The 20,117-nt window shown below is 44.3% G+C and overlaps 1 pseudogene; it reads right to left on the bottom strand.

Annotated features, from left to right (window-relative positions):
- Nucleotides 1-10,690: 10,690 nt before the first annotated feature.
- LOC147211356 (uncharacterized) overlaps nt 10,691-20,117 on the bottom strand; it is a 68,366-nt pseudogene continuing 58,939 nt past the window's right edge.

Below are 20,117 nucleotides of genomic sequence, written 5' to 3'. Positions count from 1 at the left end.
AATTGAATACTTTGCTGTCCTTCTCATTCCTTTGTTGTCATTGTTACATTCTCTGGCACGATTTCATGACTCAAATTCTTACCTATTTTATCTTAACTGTATATATGGGGACTATAGGAAGACATTATTACACTGCTTGTGACCCTCTTATTATCAAGACTTGAAGCTCAAGGTTCTGTAAAAACAGAAAAAAAGCAAGTCAAATCAAGCAGACTGGGGGGGGAAAAGTAATTAAGAAGATTTAGACTTCGGACCCCACTCAATAAATCAGAGGTTCCAAGTAACCTGTCAGTCTCCGGGCTCTCTTTATTGGTCACTGAGGATCAGCTAAGATTGCTCACCAGGGTCTGACTGTGTGGCTGAGTAGGCGCCAATGTGTGCTCCATCAATAACACATGGACAAGGGCCATGGGCAGAAATGAAGATTCATGTCAGGCATGGTACCAAAGACGAATGTGTATGTGTACGTGTGGTTAAACAGTAAAGTGTAAGTATCATCGAATGCATGACCTGGTGGTTATAAATATAATGGACCACGACTAGACTGTGCGTGCTGGCCCGCAGAGTATATTTAATTCAAGTGCATTAGAAATACAATGAACAAACACCCCAAAAAAACTAAAAATTCAGTAAAATACTGTACATAGTACCTTGACTGATGAGTATAATTCATTTTGTGACCATGCTTGTAACTCAGTTTGATTGTCGATAAAGTCAATTTTATTTTATCTGTTTCTGGGAAGAAAAAAAGCAATACAGTGTCAAAAAGTAAAATAAAGCATTATAAAAGAAATGTAAGTCAGTACATTGTTTTTGTAAAGTTATAAGGATCGCAGTAATTACCATAGCATTCGTGTGTTTGGTATGTGCAGGAGCTGGAGTCAAGATGGTTGGTTATACAGGTAGTTCAACACCTGTTCGTATTTTGTACTTGTGTGTTTGTCTCAATAAATAAACAGCTAAAAGTTGCAGACTGTCATCCTACTTGCCAAGATGTACAGGCATTACAATACATTACTGTCATTTACGGACTACCTTTTACACACACAAGCTTCATACATTCAGCCTTTTTTTTCACCCTTTCGCCCTCGGGTGTGCAGGTTCACAGGAAATGAAGGGGTAATCCCAATTTTTAAGGGTCTTGGTCTCACCTCAGGAACCAGCGATGACTCTGAGAGGTAGGCCATGAGCTTGCAAAGTGCGGCATTATGTGAGACAAAGCTCTCTCTCGTGATGTCACAAGTATGAAGATTAAAAAATAAAATAAAATCATATTCCTGATTATCTCTGATTTTGTGTCAGAGGCCAGAGCGTTATGAATATGGCTATGTGGGGGAAAAAACACACTTGCTTTGTAAATACTTCGTGCCATTTAGGGAAACGCAGTTTTATACAAAATAAGACAAGTTAGGACAAGCTTGTTTTTATTCAAGGCCGTTTTCTTCTTCTTCCTTGCCCCGACTCCTTTGATGACAGACAAATCTTTTTGCAAGGTAAGAGAAATCCCACAAACATTACTGAACACACCAAATCCCACTCTGTTAAATTACTGTGTGGATAATACTTACAACAAATAGAATTTGGGGGAACCATATAATACATGAATATAAAGAAAAGGTTGAGGTGAGAAACATCTTTCTGTTTAAATATTCCATGTTACAACGTGGACACCTGTGGCCTATATACTGTATGTACACATGTGATTCTTTTTTTAAAATTTAGTGGGGAGCTGCATGGCGGGCGGCTGTCAGGTTCTTAGCACGAGGTACGAGAGAACACCAAGCATACACAAATTAAATATCAAAAGTCCAATAATGTGAAACCAAAGATCAAGATCGATAAAAAGAACTACCGGTAATGAAAATTCAAAGTTCTATGACAAAACGAGAACGACTATGAATAATGTCAAGACGTCTAGAATACAACACTTGAAGCACAACAGCAAGCAAGGTCAATAATCCGACAGAGATTTGGGAACTTGGCAGTTCTTAAAATACTTGGCAAAGCTTGATGGGGAAACGCTGAACAGGTGCATGTGCTGCAGGGAAACGCTCTTCACTTCCAGCTGGAGCTGAAACACAATCAAAACGGACAAAATGGCAGCGACTGGTTACATCTGCCTCACAGTACAGAGGTCCAGAGTTCGAGCCTTACCGGCCTTACAGTGTGGATGTTTGCATGATCTCCTTATACATGTGTGGCTTTTTGCTTGGTAATGCGGTTTCCTCCCACTATCCAAAAACATGCATGGCAAGTTAATGAGTCACTCTAAATTGTCCCTAGATGTGTAGTTTGAGTGTGAGCGGGGATAGTTGTTCGTTGTTGTCCCCTGCGATTGGCTGGCAACCAGTTCAGGGTGTCCCCTGCCTACTACAAAAGACAACTGGGATAGGCTCCAACACACCCCGCGACCCTTGTGAGGATAAGTCAGGGGTGGGCAATTCCAGTCCTGGAGGGCCATTGTCCTGCAGTCCCTGTTGCAACACACCTGATTGAAGTGAACATGTTCAATATCAGGCTTCCGCAGAGCTTACTGATGATCTGATCATTTGAATTGTGTGTGTTGCAACAGGGAGAGATGGAAACCATGCAGGATAGCGGCCCTCCAGGACTCAAATAATTGCTCACCCCTGGGATAGGTGGATCAAAAAATGGATGGGAAAAAATAAATCTATCTATCAATTTATAGATAGATTTATTTGTGTGTGTGTGTGCGCATGCGGTATGTAGACTTGAATTAACTGACTTTGGTAATGAGAAAAAAACAATACGCCATACTGTGACAGATATCTCTTTAATACCTATTTTGGCAATGCTACTCAATATTAGAATGACATTTTAGTTGCATGTGTCATTTGGCACTGCTGCAAAACCATTCTCACTTTCATACAGGAGGGTTTTGATGCCAAATATTTATCCTGCAGTAGTCAAATACTGTGTTGCTGTATTTGCTTCCTTGGGCCTGAACAGCACTTGTACTGTATGTAGTTCTTGGGCACCGACACACACCAACGACATTTTCTTTCTTTTTTTAAACACACAGTTCTATTTTAGCCAGCAATTGGCCTCGTTGGAATACAACAATCTGACCCTCAAATTTTACATGTCCCATTTTCTGAAAGGATATCATTGGACATATGAGGCCAAAAACGTCAATGCTTGAATAGACCAGAGGGTGATACTTGTTCAAGTGATGAACCCGGAGTGTTTCAGGTCTTGAATTAGCAGACACACTTGCCCTGGTGACCCAGCCCAGAATGAACAGTCCTCGGCTTGTGCCCAAGTGGCATGTTGCCACAGCAGGGCCATTTCTGCGGCCTCCCGGAGCCACATCCACCTCCTGGGCTGCAATCCTTTGATTGCAGACATACAGTATGTGTCGCCAATATTTACAGGTGCAAATGTTTAACATTAAATAAAAATAATTTAAAAAAAGATTACACCTACTGCTGGATGGGACTTTGCTATTTGCTGGGGGTGCTTTGCTTTATTCAGCGCAGGGTGTCTTTTCCAGAGGACTCAACCCATCTTCAACTTCATTTATAAAGCAAAAAAAAAAACCCAACTGCTGCTGAAACAAATTGCTGTTGACTCACCATAAAGAATTAGAAATAATAACAACAATAATAAAAATCCTGTTGGCCACCTGCTCGAATCTTGCGATCACAGAGCGCTTGGCATCACTCACATTGGTTGCTGATTTGACGGTTGAATGTCAGCAAACAAGTGCCGTTTTCTAACAGCCGTCCAGTTCAAACACCACTTTTCCTCAATGGGGTTGCCATTCACAGTCACTCACACCTAAGCAGTCAACCTAACACATTTTTGGAATGAGGGAGAAGCCTGAAGAAAAAGAAGAAAATCCATGCAAGTGCTTTGAAGACATCCAAACTCGACACAGGAAGGCCGGAGATTTGATTCTTTGCAAGTGCGCTGGGGCTCATATTGCCTGTGATTGGTTGCCATGATAACATAAATCCATAATCTTGGTTTGAGTTAAAATTTGTATGCAGTCTATGTGTATTCATTTGCATATAAACCTTTATGGTTATTGTTTTTTGTGAAATCTTGTTGAAATTCGTTATTTACAGAACGTTTTGTAAACGATTACGTCTGGTTTGGGTCACAGATGCCAGATGTAGTCGTTGCAGTTTTTGTTTGGCTTGGAAAGATGACAGACTGACTATTACGACAGATGGCCTGACTGCTGGCGAATGACAGATCGGCAAAATTTACTGACAAACCCACTCTGATCATTAAAGAGAAACATACAATGAATTCTACCTACATCCAAATTCAAGTTGTCAGCTGACGAGCTGAGGAAAATCAATTCACAGATCACCACATGAAATCGGCAAATTGCAGTTTCATTACATTCCAATGACTACAGATTTCAAAACAGTGGAGCCTATTAAAAGAAGAGCAAAGACAATGATCAAGCTTGACATAAAATAGAAAGCAAGAAATTGATGGGAGTTTTGTTGTGGAGGAGAACATCAAGCAGAGTGAATGCCATCAGTCTGTGAAATATTATACCCTGTAGCATCGGCGCCTAAAGAAAACATCACTGTTCATGGGTGTCAAGTTGAGATGGATGATGAGACACTTGCTGTGTGCCACAGCGAGAGCGAGCAAGTGAAAGAGTGTATCTGCGTGTGTGTGTGTGTGTGTGTGTGTGTGTGTGTGTGGAAAAGGGAGAATGAAATGCTGTTTGATACAGCACAGGCACAAAAGCAAAATCTCAGTGTGAAATCATTGCAAGCTGCCCACTGAGCAACCCCGTGCACAGGCACGTAAGTAGGCACAGGCATGCACAGAAGAATCAAAAGCATCACAATAATCCTCTGCAATAACAATTGTGCTGAGGTTTTACAAGGAGGGGGAATAGAGATTTTACGTTTATGTAAATCAATCAATCAATCAGTCAATCCTTTTGGAGTGAAATAAATTGTTGCTGTCAATTATTGTTAATCATTACAAGAGAAAAATAATGTCATACAACTGTCACATTGTCGCTGACACGCCTGGAATATGTGACAATGAAACCATTGTCCACATGAAACCAGCACATTTGACAATAAAGTTGTTTCCAATCCAATCCAATTCAGTAGCCATTCTGCAAAAATGGTACGGTGGTTGAGGACCCTTGTGTCACAAGTTTTGGGACACACTTTTAAATCAACTCATTATATGTTGACTATACATTTTACTCATGAATCTGAACCAAAAAAAAAAATCATCCCTCTATTTTCTGTCCTCATTCCTCTTATTACACTTATTGTCATTAATAACACTTGGACAGGAATGCAGAACAGCTCAATCACAGACTAAAGCTTGGGGAAGGTCCTTTCCATCTCCAGCATGGCGAAACCCGCACAAGGCAGCGTCCATCAAGGAATGGTTGCATGAGTTTTATTTGGATGAATTGAAGCGTCCTGACCAAAACCCCATTAAACATATTTGGTACGAGATTATAAAACATGTCACTTATTCAGCATCAGTGACCTCTGACCTCACCAATACTACTCAACTACACGATAATCAAGGCTCAAAAGATGGTTTATCCATTGAGGAGCGATTTTGCTTATCAAATACTTGAATGAGGAGTATATTTCTACTCTACTGCACCACTAATGGGTGGGTGCATGTGTGTGACTGACAGCCAAATGAGAAGCAAACAGACGGAGGAAAAAAAATCAGCAGTGAGCGACGCAACACCAGACGTTTACATCTCTTTGAAATGCACTCTGTACATTACGAAACAAGTTTACCCACTAACTTCATCATACAAACCAAAACAGAGGCGAGCTTAGGAAAACTGAGTACTGATATGGGCGACGTGAGCTCAGTGGTAGAGCGGTCATCTCCCAACCCAGAGTTTGCGTGTCCAATCACCGGCCATTGCGACCTTGTCGAAGTATCCTTGAGCAAGAGACTGAACCCCCAGTTGCTCCTGATGCTGCGTTATTAGGAGGTAGATGAGGAAACTGTGTGAATCTCTTTGAGTCCCAAAGGTAAAAAAAAGCACTCTACAAGTGACAGCCCATTAACCATTTACCGTCTGCTTTTGTCGACACAAGCATATGATACCTTATTCCTACCACGTTTCTCCACTCTGGGCAAATACCCTTCATCGGCGATGTTGTATTCATCACAGGTGACATCAATCACCCACCGTGATGCAGCGTAGCATTTTGTTACTTCTCTGCTGTCCCTCCCCACCTGTGATGTTGTTGAGAGGGCATCTATGTCATTTCATTTACTGTTTCAGTCGATGACCCGCAGACTCCTAGTGTACCTCTCCCTATGAAGCTGGTCATTTTTTGCCCCATAGTGTCTACCACTTGTGCTTACAGACATACTCCCATAAGGAGCTGACATTTTGAGGGATATTTGGTCTGGATGAAGAATTTTGTTCCCGTACATTACGATTAATTCTATAACAGGGATTTGCCACTTGTGCAAGTGTTGACAGACAACAGACAACCATGCACTTAAAAGCTATTTCCCAATGATAGGCGCTTTCGTCCCCTCCGTGAGTCGTCACCTTACCGTGGTGGAGGGGTTTGTGTGTCCCAATGATCCTAGGAGCTAAGTTGTCTGGGGCTTTATGCCCCTGGCAGGGTCACCCATGGCAAACAGGTTCTAGGTGAGGGGCCAGACAAAGCACGGCTCAAAGAACCCTTATGATGACAAAAATATATGGACCAAGGTTTCCCTTGCCCGGACGCGGGTCACCGGGGCCCCCCTCTGGAGCCAGGCCTGGAGGTGGGGCTCGTTGGCAAGCGCCTGGTGGCCGGGCCTACACCCATGGGGCCCGGCCGGGCACAGCCCGAAGAGGCAACGTGGGTCCCCCTTCCCATGGGCTCACCACCCATGAGAGGGGCCAAAGGGGTCGGGTGCAATGTGAGCTGGGCGGCAGCCAAAGGCGGGGACCCTGGCGGTCCGATCCTCGGCTGCAGAAGCTAGCTCTTGGGACATGGAATGTCACCTCTCTGGCAGGGAAGGAGCCCGAGCTGGTGTGTGAGGCAGAGAATTTCCGACTGGATATAGTCGGACTTGCCTCCACACACAGCCTGGGTTCTGGTACCAGTTCTCTCGAGAGGGGTTGGACTCTCTTCCACTCTGGAGTTGCTCAAGGTGAGAGGCGCAGAGCAGGTGTGGGCATACTCATTGCCCCCCGGCTCAGTGCCTGTACATTGGGGTTCACACCGGTAGACGAGAGGGTTGCCTCCCTCCGCCTTCGGGTGGGCGGACGGGTCCTGACTGTTGTTTGTGCATATGCACCAAACAGCAGCTCAGCATACCCACCCTTTTTGGAGTCCTTGGAGGGTGTGCTGGAGTGTACTCCTGCTGGGGACTCCCTTGTTCTGCTGGGGGACTTCAATGCTCACGTGGGCAATGACAGTGAGACCTGGAGGGGCGTGATTGGGAGGAACGGCCCCCCCCCGATCAGAACTCGAGTGGTGTTTTGTTATTGGACTTCTGTGCTCGCCACGGATTGTCCATAACGAACACCTTGTTCAAGCATAAGGGTGTCCATATGTGCACTTGGCACCAGGACACCCTAGGCCGCAGTTCGATGATCGACTTTGTAGTTGTATCATCGGATTTGCGGCCGCATGTTCTGGACACTCGGGTGAAGAGAGGGGCGGAGCTGTCAACTGATCACCACCTGGTGGTGAGTAGGCTCCGATGGTGGGGGAAGATGCCGGTCCGTCCTGGCAGACCCAAACGTATTGTGAGGGTTTGTTGGGAGCGTCTGGCGGAATCCCCTGTCAGAAGGAGTTTCAACTCCCACCTCCGACAGAGCTTTTCCCATGTTCCGGGGGAGGCGGGGGACATTGAGCCCGAGTGGACCATGTTCCGTGCCTCTATTGTTGAGGCGGCCAATCTGAGTTGTGGCCGTAAGGTGGTTGGTGCCTGTCGTGGCGGCAACCCCCGTACTCGCTGGTGGACACCAGCAGTAAGGGATGCCGTCAAGCTGAAGAAGGAGTCCTATCGAGCCTTTATGGCCTGTGGGACCCCAGAGGCAGCTGACGGGCATCGACTGGCCAAGCGGAAGGCAGCTTCGGTGGTCGCCGAGGCAAAAACCCGAGCGTGGGAAGAGTTCGGTGAGGCCATGGACGCCGACTTCCGGACGGCTTCGAGGAAATTCTGGCCCACCATCCGACGTCTCAGGAGGGGGAAGCAGTGCACCACTAACACTGTGTACAGTGGGGATGGGGCGCTGCTGACTTCGACTCGGGACATTGTGAATCGGTGGGCAGAGTACTTCGAAGACCTCCTCAACTCCACCAACACGCCTTCCTTGGAGGAAGCAGAGCCTGGGGACTCTGAGGTGGGCTCTCCTATCTCTGTGGTTGAAGTCACCGATGTGGTTAAAAAGCTCCTCGGTGGTAAGGCCCCGGGGGTGGATGAGATCCGCCCGGAGTTCCTCAAGGCTCTGGATGTTGTGGGGCTGTCCTGGTTGACACGCCTCTGCAACATCGCGTGGTCAACAGGGAGAGTGCCTCTGGATTGGCAGACCGGGGTGGTAGTCCCTCTTTTTAAAAAGGGGGACCGGAGGGTGTGTTCCAACTACAGAGGGATCACACTCCTCAGCCTCCCTGGTAAGGTCTATTCAGGGGTGCTGGAGAGGAGGGTCCGTCAGGAAGTCGAGCCTCAGATTGAGGAGGAGCAGTGTGGTTTTCGTCCCGGCCGTGGAACAGTGGACCAGCTCTACACCCTTAGCAGGGTCCTCGAGGGTATGTGGGAATTCGCCCAACCAGTCTACATGTGTTTTGTGGACTTGGAGAAGGCGTTTGACCGTGTCCCTCGGGGAGTTCTGTGGGGGGTGCTTCGTGGGTATGGGGTACCGAACCCCCTGATACGGGCTGTTCGGTCACTATACCACCGATGTCAGAGTTTGGTTCGCATTGCCGGCAGTAAGTCGGAATCGTTTCCAGTGGGGGTGGGACTACGCCAAGGCTGCCCTTTGTCGCCGATTCTGTTCATAACCTTTATGGACAGAATTTCTAGGCGCAGCCGAAGCGTTGAGGGGATCCGTTTTGGGGGCCTCAGTATTGCATCCCTGCTTTTTGCAGATGATGTGGTGCTGTTGGCTCCTTCAAACGGGTCTCTCCAACTCTCACTGGAGCGTTTCGCAGCCGAGTGTGAAGCGGTTGGGATGAAGATCAGCACCTCCAAATCTGAAACCATGGTCCTCAGTCGGAAAAGGGTGGAGTGTCCCCTCCGGGTCGGGGAGGAGATCTTGCCCCAAGTGGAGGAGTTCAAGTATCTTGGGGTCTTGTTCACGAGTGGGGGCAGGAGGGAGCGGGAGATCGACAGGCGGATCGGTGCAGCGTCTGCTGTGATGCGGACGTTGTATCAGTCTGTCGTGGTGAAGAAGGAGCTGAGCCAAAGGGCGAAGCTCTCAATTTACCGGTCGATCTACGTTCCAACCCTCATCTATGGTCACGAGCTATGGGTCGTGACCGAAAGAACGAGATCCCGGTTACAAGCGGCCGAAATGAGTTTTCTCCGCAGGGTGTCCGGGCTCTCCCTTAGAGATAAGGTGAGAAGCTCGGTCATCCGGGAGGGGCTCAGAGTCGAGCCGCTTCTCCTCCACATCGAGAGGAGCCAGATGAGGTGGCTTGGGCATCTGATTCGGTTGCCCCCTGAGCGCCTCCCTGGTGGGGTGTTCTGGGCATGTCCCACCGGGAGGAGACCCAGAGGAAGACCCAGGACACGCTGGAGAGACTATGTCACCCAGCTGGCCTGGGAACGTCTCGGGATCCCCCGGGGAGAGCTGGAAGAAGTAGCTAGGGAGAGGGAAGTCTGGGCTTCCCTGCTAAAGCTGTTGCCCCCGCGACCCGGCCCCGGATAAGCGGTAGATGATGGATGGATGGATGGAGGCGCTTTCATCGGTCCATCATTCGTCATTCGCCAGTGGCTGGTCCGCCAGTCTGTCGTCATCAGTCCATCGTTATTTCAGGCCACCGCTAATTTAGGACAGTCAGTAAAAAACTGTTGACAAGTTGTTAGAATAGAAAAAGACAATGTTGTCATGTTTTAAAGTTTCATCTTGTTACATGCTTGATTGACCTCGAAATGCTTGTGTTCAGAGCATCTTGCACACAATGGAAGCATAGAGAGATCAAGGTACCCGAGCAGATGGTACCTCAGAGAGAAAGATTTTACCTTGGACGGAAGGGAGTACTCAAACACTCCATCATGAGAAAGGGTCACGAGCCAGATTACAGACACCGCTCGTTAAAATGTAGACGTGTCTGTTAGTTTTTCGATGTTGGTGCTGGTACCAAGAGAATGCTTTGTCTGAGGGGCGACCCAATGGGGCCATCCAGAGGTGTGTCATGTTAATGAAGATAGGAGTGTTTTTCTGATATATTCCTTGTCATTTGCATATACAGTCAATAAAAAGGCCGGCAGAGGTTGCAGAGTTTCGGGTGACAGTAGGGAGCGCACACTGAGTGGCTTCATGGAGAACTGCACCTCCTGCCGGCAGTGAAAGTCGATCTGTTCCTGTGTTTGAGCCTTTGTCAACTGTCCGAGTGAAAATCTCTGACACAAGTTTAACAGCAGACAAATATATTCATTTACAAACATTTTGGAACACTTTACACAGAAACAAATAATTCTCATACTATTACTGGTCCCTTTCATGTTTCTCCTCCCCAAACTGTCCCCTCTAGCTGGAGTAGTCCAAAGGAGAAATGTTCCCCTTGAAGAACACCAACTTGTGGAAGTTGGCGCTAGTCATGGCGGCACTCTTCGGCCTCATCCTCTCCACGGCAGCAGAGCTTGGTGGAGTGTTAGGCTTGATGAGCAAGTCCAGTTTTGCATACTTGAGATCTTTGGTGAAAAGGGCAAAGGATGGGGCTTCCCGCTGGGGCTTACAGTCCTGGATGCTTGCCCCCAGCACGGCAAAGGCGGAGAACTTGTGACAGACAACCTCAACCTCAACTTCTATCATTTATTTATCAGTCTGGCAGAGAAGCAAGATTCTGTCAGTGGCAGACCCCTACCTCTGTCTGGACTGACTGAGTGCCCACCACTGCTATTTTTCCTCCAAAAAAGAGTTGCAGGAGTACACTTTTGATTCTTCTGTTTCAACTACACAACGAGAGCAGCATTCTTCCACAAATTTGACTGGAAACAACAGGCAAAACAAACCAAAAAGTTCAACTGCGGGTAGGCTCCAATTAATGTCCGGATTATAAGTCTTTAACCAAGTTAGACCTGAAAACAATTGCAGAGCATGAGAAAGCATGACAAAAAATCTTCTTTGTTCTTTGTGATTTCATGATTGTTTAAAGTGAAAAGGTCCAAGTAGTAATATCTTGGACCTCTGCAAGGAGACACCTGTCAAAATCTGTCACCCTATTAACCTCGTTCAGTTCCGCCATGGGGCAGCCAAGAGCTTCAACCACACAGGGATCAATGAAACACATGTCGGTCCCCCGAGTCTACAAGAGCCATAATCGTTAATCTATAATCAACAAATGACACCTTTCCCAATAATTCCAGTTTATGGATGTTAGAAGCATGGTTTGGAACTTGACAAGGAGGTGAACCACTCGTGTTGGTCTCATGGTTTTCATTGGTACCCGAGTTCAGTCCATTCTTGCCTGAGTCCCGATGACCCAACTGAGTGGATTTACGGAGTGCGCGTGAAGTTCTCGTTGGAAACAAGATGACCCCGAAGACTGCAGTAGTAGCAAGCACCGCAGTAGTAGATACCCTCTGCCTAGCCGCATGTGTTTGTCATACGGTTTAACGCAGGGATGTCCAAGCTCAGCCCCAGGGACCGCTGTCCTGCCTGTTTTCCAGCTCTCGCAGGAGCAACACACCTGAATCAAATATCAGGATCGTTCTAATGCTGCTTCAAAGCTGGCTGATGAGTTGATCATCTGAATCAGATATGTTGCATCCGAGTGAGATGGGAAACAGGCTGGACATACCTGGTTAAATGGGTTCCACAGCTGGTCACTGGTCGAAATAGGGGGTCTCACCCGCCACGCAGGGCTGTTCCCAACCTTTGTTTGTTTGTTTGTTTGTTTGTTTATTGAACATAAAACATATATACAGTAATAATTTGACAGAAAATAAGGTAGATAAAAAAAGTAAAAAGAAAGAAATCAATCTTCATTCAACACAGTTATTATGTTCAAGGGAGTAGGAAGAAGTAAAAAACTTATCTAGTCCTACCCCGTTATGTGATTGTATCTAATAAATCATTTTTATATCAATCAGAAAAGAAAAAAGTAAGAAGAAAGAAGTCTCCATTAAGGCTCATACTTTACCCTTAACCGTGATATTTTTACAACTTTTGGTTTGTATCGGGATTATATACTTCCACACCCTGACACTCTTGTGTCAATTTTCTCTTGTATTCATAATGGATATTTATATACCTTTCTCTATTTATCAACTTAGTTCTGATTTATCATTATATTTAATGTTTTGAATTTATCATTTTAACTCTGATTGATGTAGGTTGTTTGTACTATTTTTTGGAATTTGTTTTTGAACTCAGCAAGCGATTTACTCATTTTCAGGTCCGTTTCGAGATTATTCCACGGATTAACACCTTTGATAGATACACTTCTTTGCTTGATGTTTGTTCTTGTTTTGAGTTTTTTGAATACGTTGGTACCTCTTAAATAATAGCTGCTTTCTCGAATTTCGAAAAACATCTGAATGTTTTGGCAGAGCAGGTTATTGTGTGCTTTGTACATTAATTGGGCGATTTTAAAGTCAACCAGGTCATAAAATTTCATCGTATTTAATTTGATAAATAGTGGATTTGTGGGTTCCGTATATTTTGATCTATTAATAATTCGAATTGCATTTTTTTGTAGGTTGAGAATAGGGAGTGTGTTTGTTTTGCAGGCATTTCCCCATATTTCCACACAGTAGGTCATATATGGTAATAATAATGAAGTGTATAATGTGTACAAAGATCTCTTATTTAGCACTTCCTTCTATTACTAATCCGAGAAACTTGGTTTCATACGCTCTTTCTATCTCAATTGAGTTTACCATAATTTTAGCTTGGTGTTTGATTGGTCTTGTGCCAAAAACAATTAACTTCGATTTTTTTCAGGTTAAGTGACAATTTATTTCTGTCGAACCAGTTTTTTAATTTGTTTAATTCGTTTTCTACGGTTGTCAGGAGCTGTTTCAGATTTATTCCAGAAGAGTAGAAAGTTGTATCATCAGCAAATAGGACACATTTAAATTGTTTTGAGACCTTGCAGATATCATTTATATATAAGATGAATAGTTTTGGACCAAGCACTGACCCCTGAGGAACTCCGTGAGTGATTTTCAGTTGATTCGTTTTTTTATTGTTGAGTTGCACGTACTGATATCTGTTTTCTAAATAACTTTTTATCCATTTATAAGCTACACCTCTAATGCCATATCTTTCTAGTTTTTTCAATAATATACTGTGATCTATTGTGTCAAAAGCTTTTTTTAGATCTAGGAAAACCCCAACAGTAAATTCTTTGTTGTCTATATTAGTGGCTATTGCTTCCACAAACTCCATAACTGCCATTGAGGTGGTCCGTTTTTCCCTGAAGCCATATTGATTCTCACTTAACAGCGCATGCTTTTGTATAAAGCTATCAAGTCTGCGAGAAAATAGTTTTTCTAATATTTTTGAAAATTGTGGTAGTAGTGATATTGGTCTATAATTTGTAAACCGATGTCTTTCTCCACTTTTATAGATTGGAATAACTTTAGCAATTTTCATTTTTGATGGAAAGATACCAGCTTTGAATGACAGGTTGCATATGTGCGTGAAAGGTCGCACTACATATTCTATAATCTGCTTTATTATTGTCATGTCAATATTAAAGCAATCAGTTGACTTTTTATTTTTAAAAGTTTTTATAATATTTGATACTTCTTCTTGTTTTACAGCAGTAGGGAACATCGTGGAGGAGTTTTTTTCTACATATCTATCTATTTCAAACAAGTTGATTGACGAAGCCAAGGGTGTCCAAACTCGGTCCTCGAGGGCCGCTGTCCTGCCTGTTTTCCAGCTCTCCCAGGAGCAACACACCTGATTCACATCATCAGGATTGTTCTAATGCTGCTTGCTTCAGTACTGGCTGATGAGCTGATCATTTGAATCGGATGTGTTACAGCCGGGAGAGCTGGAAAACAGGCGGGACAGTGGCATTTTTTTGTGGGAACTGCCAGTGTCGAAAAAATACAAGCAAGCATGTTTCAGTGTTTTTTTTTTTTTTTTCTTGTTCAGTAGAGATCAATCTAGCCCAGGGGTGGGCAAACTTTTTGGCTCGGAGGCCACATTGATTTCTAAATTTGACAGGTGGACCGGGTCAGCACAAGATACGGTACATATAAAAAACTGTATATGTTGACAGTTCATACCAAACATCAAGAGAACAAAAGCATTAAAGTATCACCGTACATTTTTTGAATGAGAATAGTGAAACAACTGTGGTATATGTCCTGTATGAACGTCCAAGTATGCTAACAACATATATGTGGCAGCCATCTCGTTACCTCTGCGTTCCGAGTCCTAGACGCACAATTTTCCCGCGGACGCACAGTTCCAAATAATGTGTGTTTCTGGGAGGCAAGGAAATTTTTCAGTCAAAACAAAACAAAACAAAAAAAAACTACAAGACACACACACACACACACACACACACACACAAATACACACGCCAGCGATCCAGCGGCCGTGCAGCAGACGTGTTTATCATTCGTCAATTAAGGATGATTAGACAATTAAGGACGGAAGAGACCTGCTTTTGTTCTTATAAGCGTCCTCTCTCTCTCTCTCTCTCTCTCTCTCTCTCTCTCTCTCAGCCACAAGCACACGCGCGCACACACACACTAGCACGCATCGTTAAAAATACTTAGACACCGATTAAAGATGTAAGAGTAACCCACGTGTTAAGACAGACAGAAGATGCACAGCCAATCAACATGGCTTTGCTGCATCTTCTCAGCCCACTCCCCAACCCATATGTACTGTATATGTTGCTCTATGTGACTCACTGTTGTTTTGCTGACTTTCGCTGCTCCTCGCGGACTTTTTGCGGACTTCAAAAAAAACCAAAAACGTTTTTTATGACTGTTTAAAAAAATCTGCGATGCACTGAAGCCGCGATAAACGAACCGCGAAATAGCAAGGGATCACTGTATAGGCCAGTGGTGGGGAAACTACGGCCCGCGGGCCGAATCCGGCCCGTTGGTCTTTATAATTCGGCCCGCCGAAGGTTGGTCCACAATTAAGGTTCGATGTGAATGATTGCATTCATTTCAATTGGACTTGTAATGACAGGCATTTCACCGCCAGGTGGCGCATTGACTTGAAGTTGCAGAACACGGGGGGTGGGGCAATCTTTTCGACAACCTAGTACCTCTGTATCGCTCTACTTCTACTGGTCTGATCACAACCCATCTGCAGCGATGCACAGGCTAAAATAGGTCATCAACAACACTTTTGTCATTTAAAAAAAGTATATTAATACAGTACTTTCATGCTTTTGTTCTGTTGATGTTTGATATGGACTGTCAACAAATGCAGTTTTTTTTTAATGTACCATAGCTCGTGCTGACCTGGCCCTTCTGTCAAATTTTAAAAGTCAATGCGGCCCCCCGAGCCAAAAAGTTTGCCCACCCCTGGTATAGGCTAATCGCTATGAAAAATATTATGAAACAGTATTGGTTATTCTATAATTTACTGGTTGTAGCATGGTAAATTTAGGAATAAAACATTTGTCACAAGGTGTAGTAATGCTAATGTTAACTGTTGGTAGAACTAATGATGACATGTATTCGATTCTTTCGTCAAATTGACAGTAGATGACACATGCATCGTTTTGGGAAGAGGATGTCAAGCCACATCAATACTTACCTGTATTAATGATTACCAGTCAATTAATCTTTGCAGTGTGAGATTTGAAAGAAATACTGTGATTTTGTGGTATGTTGTATTCATGATGCCATATGAGTACAACATGTTTTGATCCATTTATTTTATTGAATAAACCTGGAGTACACAGCTACTGATGGAATGTTCATTGTTAATGCACAGTTTTCAAACATTTACCCTTGAAACATTATACTTTTGAGTTTCAGAATTCTTGATTATGAATATCAGTCAAAATAGAAAAATGGGTTCCCATGATGAACATTTACGGAACCCAAAATTAGTTACCGTGGTTTCCCATTGGGTAATCCGACGGAACCGAAAAACGGTTACCGTGAATTTCCGAAATCCTCAGGCCTGCTACTGAATTATTTACATTTTTGCAGCGTTCATTTGTCATTTTATGTACATGTTGTTGTTTGTGTTATTATCATATGATATGAATTGAATAAGTAGACCATTTCAGAATTCGAAATTTGGGACTCTCAAAATGCATAATGGGACTCGCTGGTGGTAATCTGTAAAATTATCACTGTCATGTGTGACAACATAAGCAACAAAGTGCAACAATATATTGCCCAAAAACTGCAGTACAAAGTTCAGGTACTGTATATGACAAAATATAACAAAGTTGGGACTATTTGCTACAAAATGAGACGAGTAAAAGACCTGGTGGCTTTCTTTCCACTCACTCATTGTCTCGAACTTGACCTCCCCTCGATCACAACACAAGACAGCGTTGCTCAGCTGATGCCGTGCAACAAACTTTTGAACCCAGCCACGGGACGCTTCGAAGTCTTCGATGCCCATAGCGCTATGGAACTCGCTTCCTCTCTTATTAGCGGTCCAGTTTGCGCAAGGTTTTTAGCACGATAACAGTCAGACCATTCCAGGAAACGTTCATTTACTCGACTGTCCGTCGAGCCACATGCAATTCACTCTGAGTATGGAAACATCCAGAATCGGACTGAGCAAGAATCGCTTCCACGTTTTTCAAAGTCTCGTAGATTTGAGTCTTTCAGACTCCAAGCGTCTCCTGAATGTTTCGTACATTGCAACCCGCTTTGTTTAATCAGATACACTTCACTTTCTCTTCCGCGGCCATTACTGTTCCTTTTCGTTTGGATGCCATGATCTACAGGACGTCAAAATGTTCACAATTCCAGTAAAACTTACACCAATAAAGAGTCACTTGCATGTCGCCGTTTTGGATCCAATTATTGAAAATAGCGGCGCGGACACACTTATTACGTCGTATCTAGCGTAGTTACTTGTGTTAGCGCTACTGCGGGCTTCCGTATCGTCTCCCCCCTTCCCTCCCTGTGCTCTGCAACTTCAAGTAACTGCAAAACCTGGCGTTGAAATGCCTGTCATTACAAGTCCAAATGAAATGAATACAATCATTTACATCGAACCTTAATTGTGTACTGTACCAACCTTCGGCGGGCCGGATTAAAAAGACCAACTGGCCGGGTCCGGCCCGCGGGCCGTAGTTTGTAGACCACTGCTCTAGACGGTTCACTGCTCATCCATTAGTCCATGTAACAATGTTTGTGTCGGACTAACCTGTCTGGTTTGGTGTGGGAAAACGCAACTATTGATTTTAATAATAATGCACATACCCCTTTTATTGTGTGAACTAGAAAGCCAACCCCGGTAGAAGTGTGGAGTTTTATGTACATATACTGCTTACCTAATATTGTGTGTGTTTAATCTTTAAAGCTGTGGTTGCTGCCCTCAAGTGCACTGGGTGATTTGTTAGTAGTAGTAGTGACTGTAGGTATGGGGAACATGCCATTTGAATTTTATACATGGTCGATACATTCAAGTCCATCTGGCTCATTCAAACTTTCACTTTTCCTCTAGCTTCCAGTTACCCTATCAGTCTCTTCAGTGTTCATTACTAACTGGTAAGCTTGTTTTTTTTTTAAAAGGTATTGAAAATCATTTTGATAATGTGTATTTTCAGATGATTTCATGTATATTATTGATGTATTTGTTGAATCTTACTGCTTTTTGAGAATGTTATGATACCTGTCCACAGAGAGGTTGAAAGATATGGTGCATTATTTATCACAGTTTTTCCCACTGTAAACTTGGGCCAAAAAGATTTCACTTTATAGTGCATTACATAGTGGATAGGAAGTGACTGCGAACACAACCCTGGTTTGACTTAAAATCACTTCCAGGTATTATATTGTGTTGATATCCTCCGCCTACTGATTTTTTTAAAATATCATTGCACATGCCTGCCAATGACTTGTTTAAGTTGTATGTTTGCTGAAAAATGGTTTATGTTTGACTTTAGGTCTGACTCCCATGCTCATCGGCCCTCCCCAGCAAAAAAAAAAAAAAAGAAAAACGTGCTATTAAGTCATGAAGGAGAAACAGTCCAATTGGCACTTTACCGCCTCAATTACCAACATAATCCATGTGACACAGTGTTAATAAGATAAACAAGTAAAGGGTACTTGGGCTAAGTGCTGACAACAAGGCTCTCTTGGTGATAACTAAACGCCACTGCACATTTTGGGAGATGGGGAAACAGTTGGCACAAAGTATTGAGGTCGTCTGCCAATGTGGCCTGCACACAGCCAGCATGGAATTTGAATGCGGAGCAAATGTAATAAATGCAAGTAAAGGTGGAGCTCAAGTTTGTTTTCGTGCTTTTATGGGCTTTCTGTAAATTGAAGAGTCTTCCTGTGTCTCATCAGACGAGCCTCCTCCACCTCCACTCGTATTTTGACAGGTTGTTTGTGATCATTATATCCCCATGCTTATTCTGCTTGGTTCCTGTGCCTGTTGTCATTTCACTTGGCTGGGAGTTGGTCTTTCACTGCTTTAGCTCTTTTCCACCGATTAAGGTCCTCGAAGCACTTCACACTGACTTCCCATTCACCTACTGATGACGGAGCATCAGGAGTAAATTGGAGTTCAGTGTCTCACTTGATAACATTTGGTCACAAGGTCCAGGTATTGAACCGACAACCTCTGGGTTAGGGGACAACCACCCTACCCCTGAGCCATGACACCATTTCTTTTGAATTTCCCTTCTCATGTTAACTGTGGGGTGGCCCGGTTGTCTGGTGGTTCGCGCGTCGACCTCACAGTGCAGAGGTTCAATTCCAGCTCCAGTCTCCCTGTCTGGAGTTTGCATGTTCTCCTCGGGCCTACGTGGGTTTTCTCCGGGTACGCCGGTTTCCTCCCACATTCCAAAAACATGCATGACAGGCTGATTGAACACTCTAAATTGTCCCTGGGTGTGAATGTGAGCGTGGATGGTTGTTTGTCTCTGTGTGCCCTGCGATTGGCTGGCAACCGGTTCAGGGTGCCCTCCGCCTACTGCCCGAAGACAGCTGGAATAGGCTGCAGCACCCCCTTGTGAGGATAAGCGGAATGGAAAATGGATGGACAGATGTTAACTGTGACGGGATAAACCAGAAATAAATGGAACACATAATCATCTCTAAGTACATATAAGACTGGGCATATTACTACTGTGGTGTCACATTAAGAATCAAAGCATCATGGGAAATAACGATATCATGCCGCCAAGCCATCATAATACAGATTCTCTGGTAGATGTTGATGTTGACACAGAATTGAGTTGGTGGACTACAGTGTGGGGCGGCCCGGTAGTCCAGTGGTTAGCACGTCGGCTTCACAGTGCAGAGGTACCGGGTTCGATTCCAGCTCCGGCCTCCCTGTGTGGAGTTTGCATGTTCTCCCCGGGCTTGCGTGGGTTTTCTCCGGGTGCTCCGGTTTCCTCCCACATTCCAAAATCATGCATGGCAAATGATTGGACGCTCTAAATTGTCCCAAGGTGTGAGTGTGGGTGTGGATGGTTGTTCGTCTCTGTGTGCCCTGCGATTGGCTGGCAACCGATTCAGGGCAGTAGGCGTGTCAGCAGGTCAGCAGGTCAGCTCTAAAAGCAGACATAATCAACAGTGCCTGTACTGTTGGGCAAATGGTGAGGGAGTCACCGCCTCAAAGATTCAGTTCACTTACTGTATTCTTGGAAACACTGTTGATATATGGTCCATTTTGCTTTCAGTTTAGCTTTCCTGTTGCATTTTCATGTGCAGCCTTGAATGTATGGCAACAGTGCAAATGTGAGGCCATGCACATCGCACATGTGCCATGATGAAGCTACAAGAGGGAGTAATGAGGAGAAAAAAATAAAAAATAAAATAAAAAG

Source organism: Hippocampus guttulatus, chromosome 1 (genome assembly GCF_054856545.1).
Source record: "Hippocampus guttulatus isolate MCC_2025c chromosome 1, RoL_Hgut_1.0, whole genome shotgun sequence".
Classification (NCBI taxonomy): Eukaryota; Metazoa; Chordata; class Actinopteri; order Syngnathiformes; family Syngnathidae; genus Hippocampus; species Hippocampus guttulatus.
Note: the sequence above shows the minus strand (reverse complement) of the source record. Positions and strands in the feature narration are given on the sequence as shown.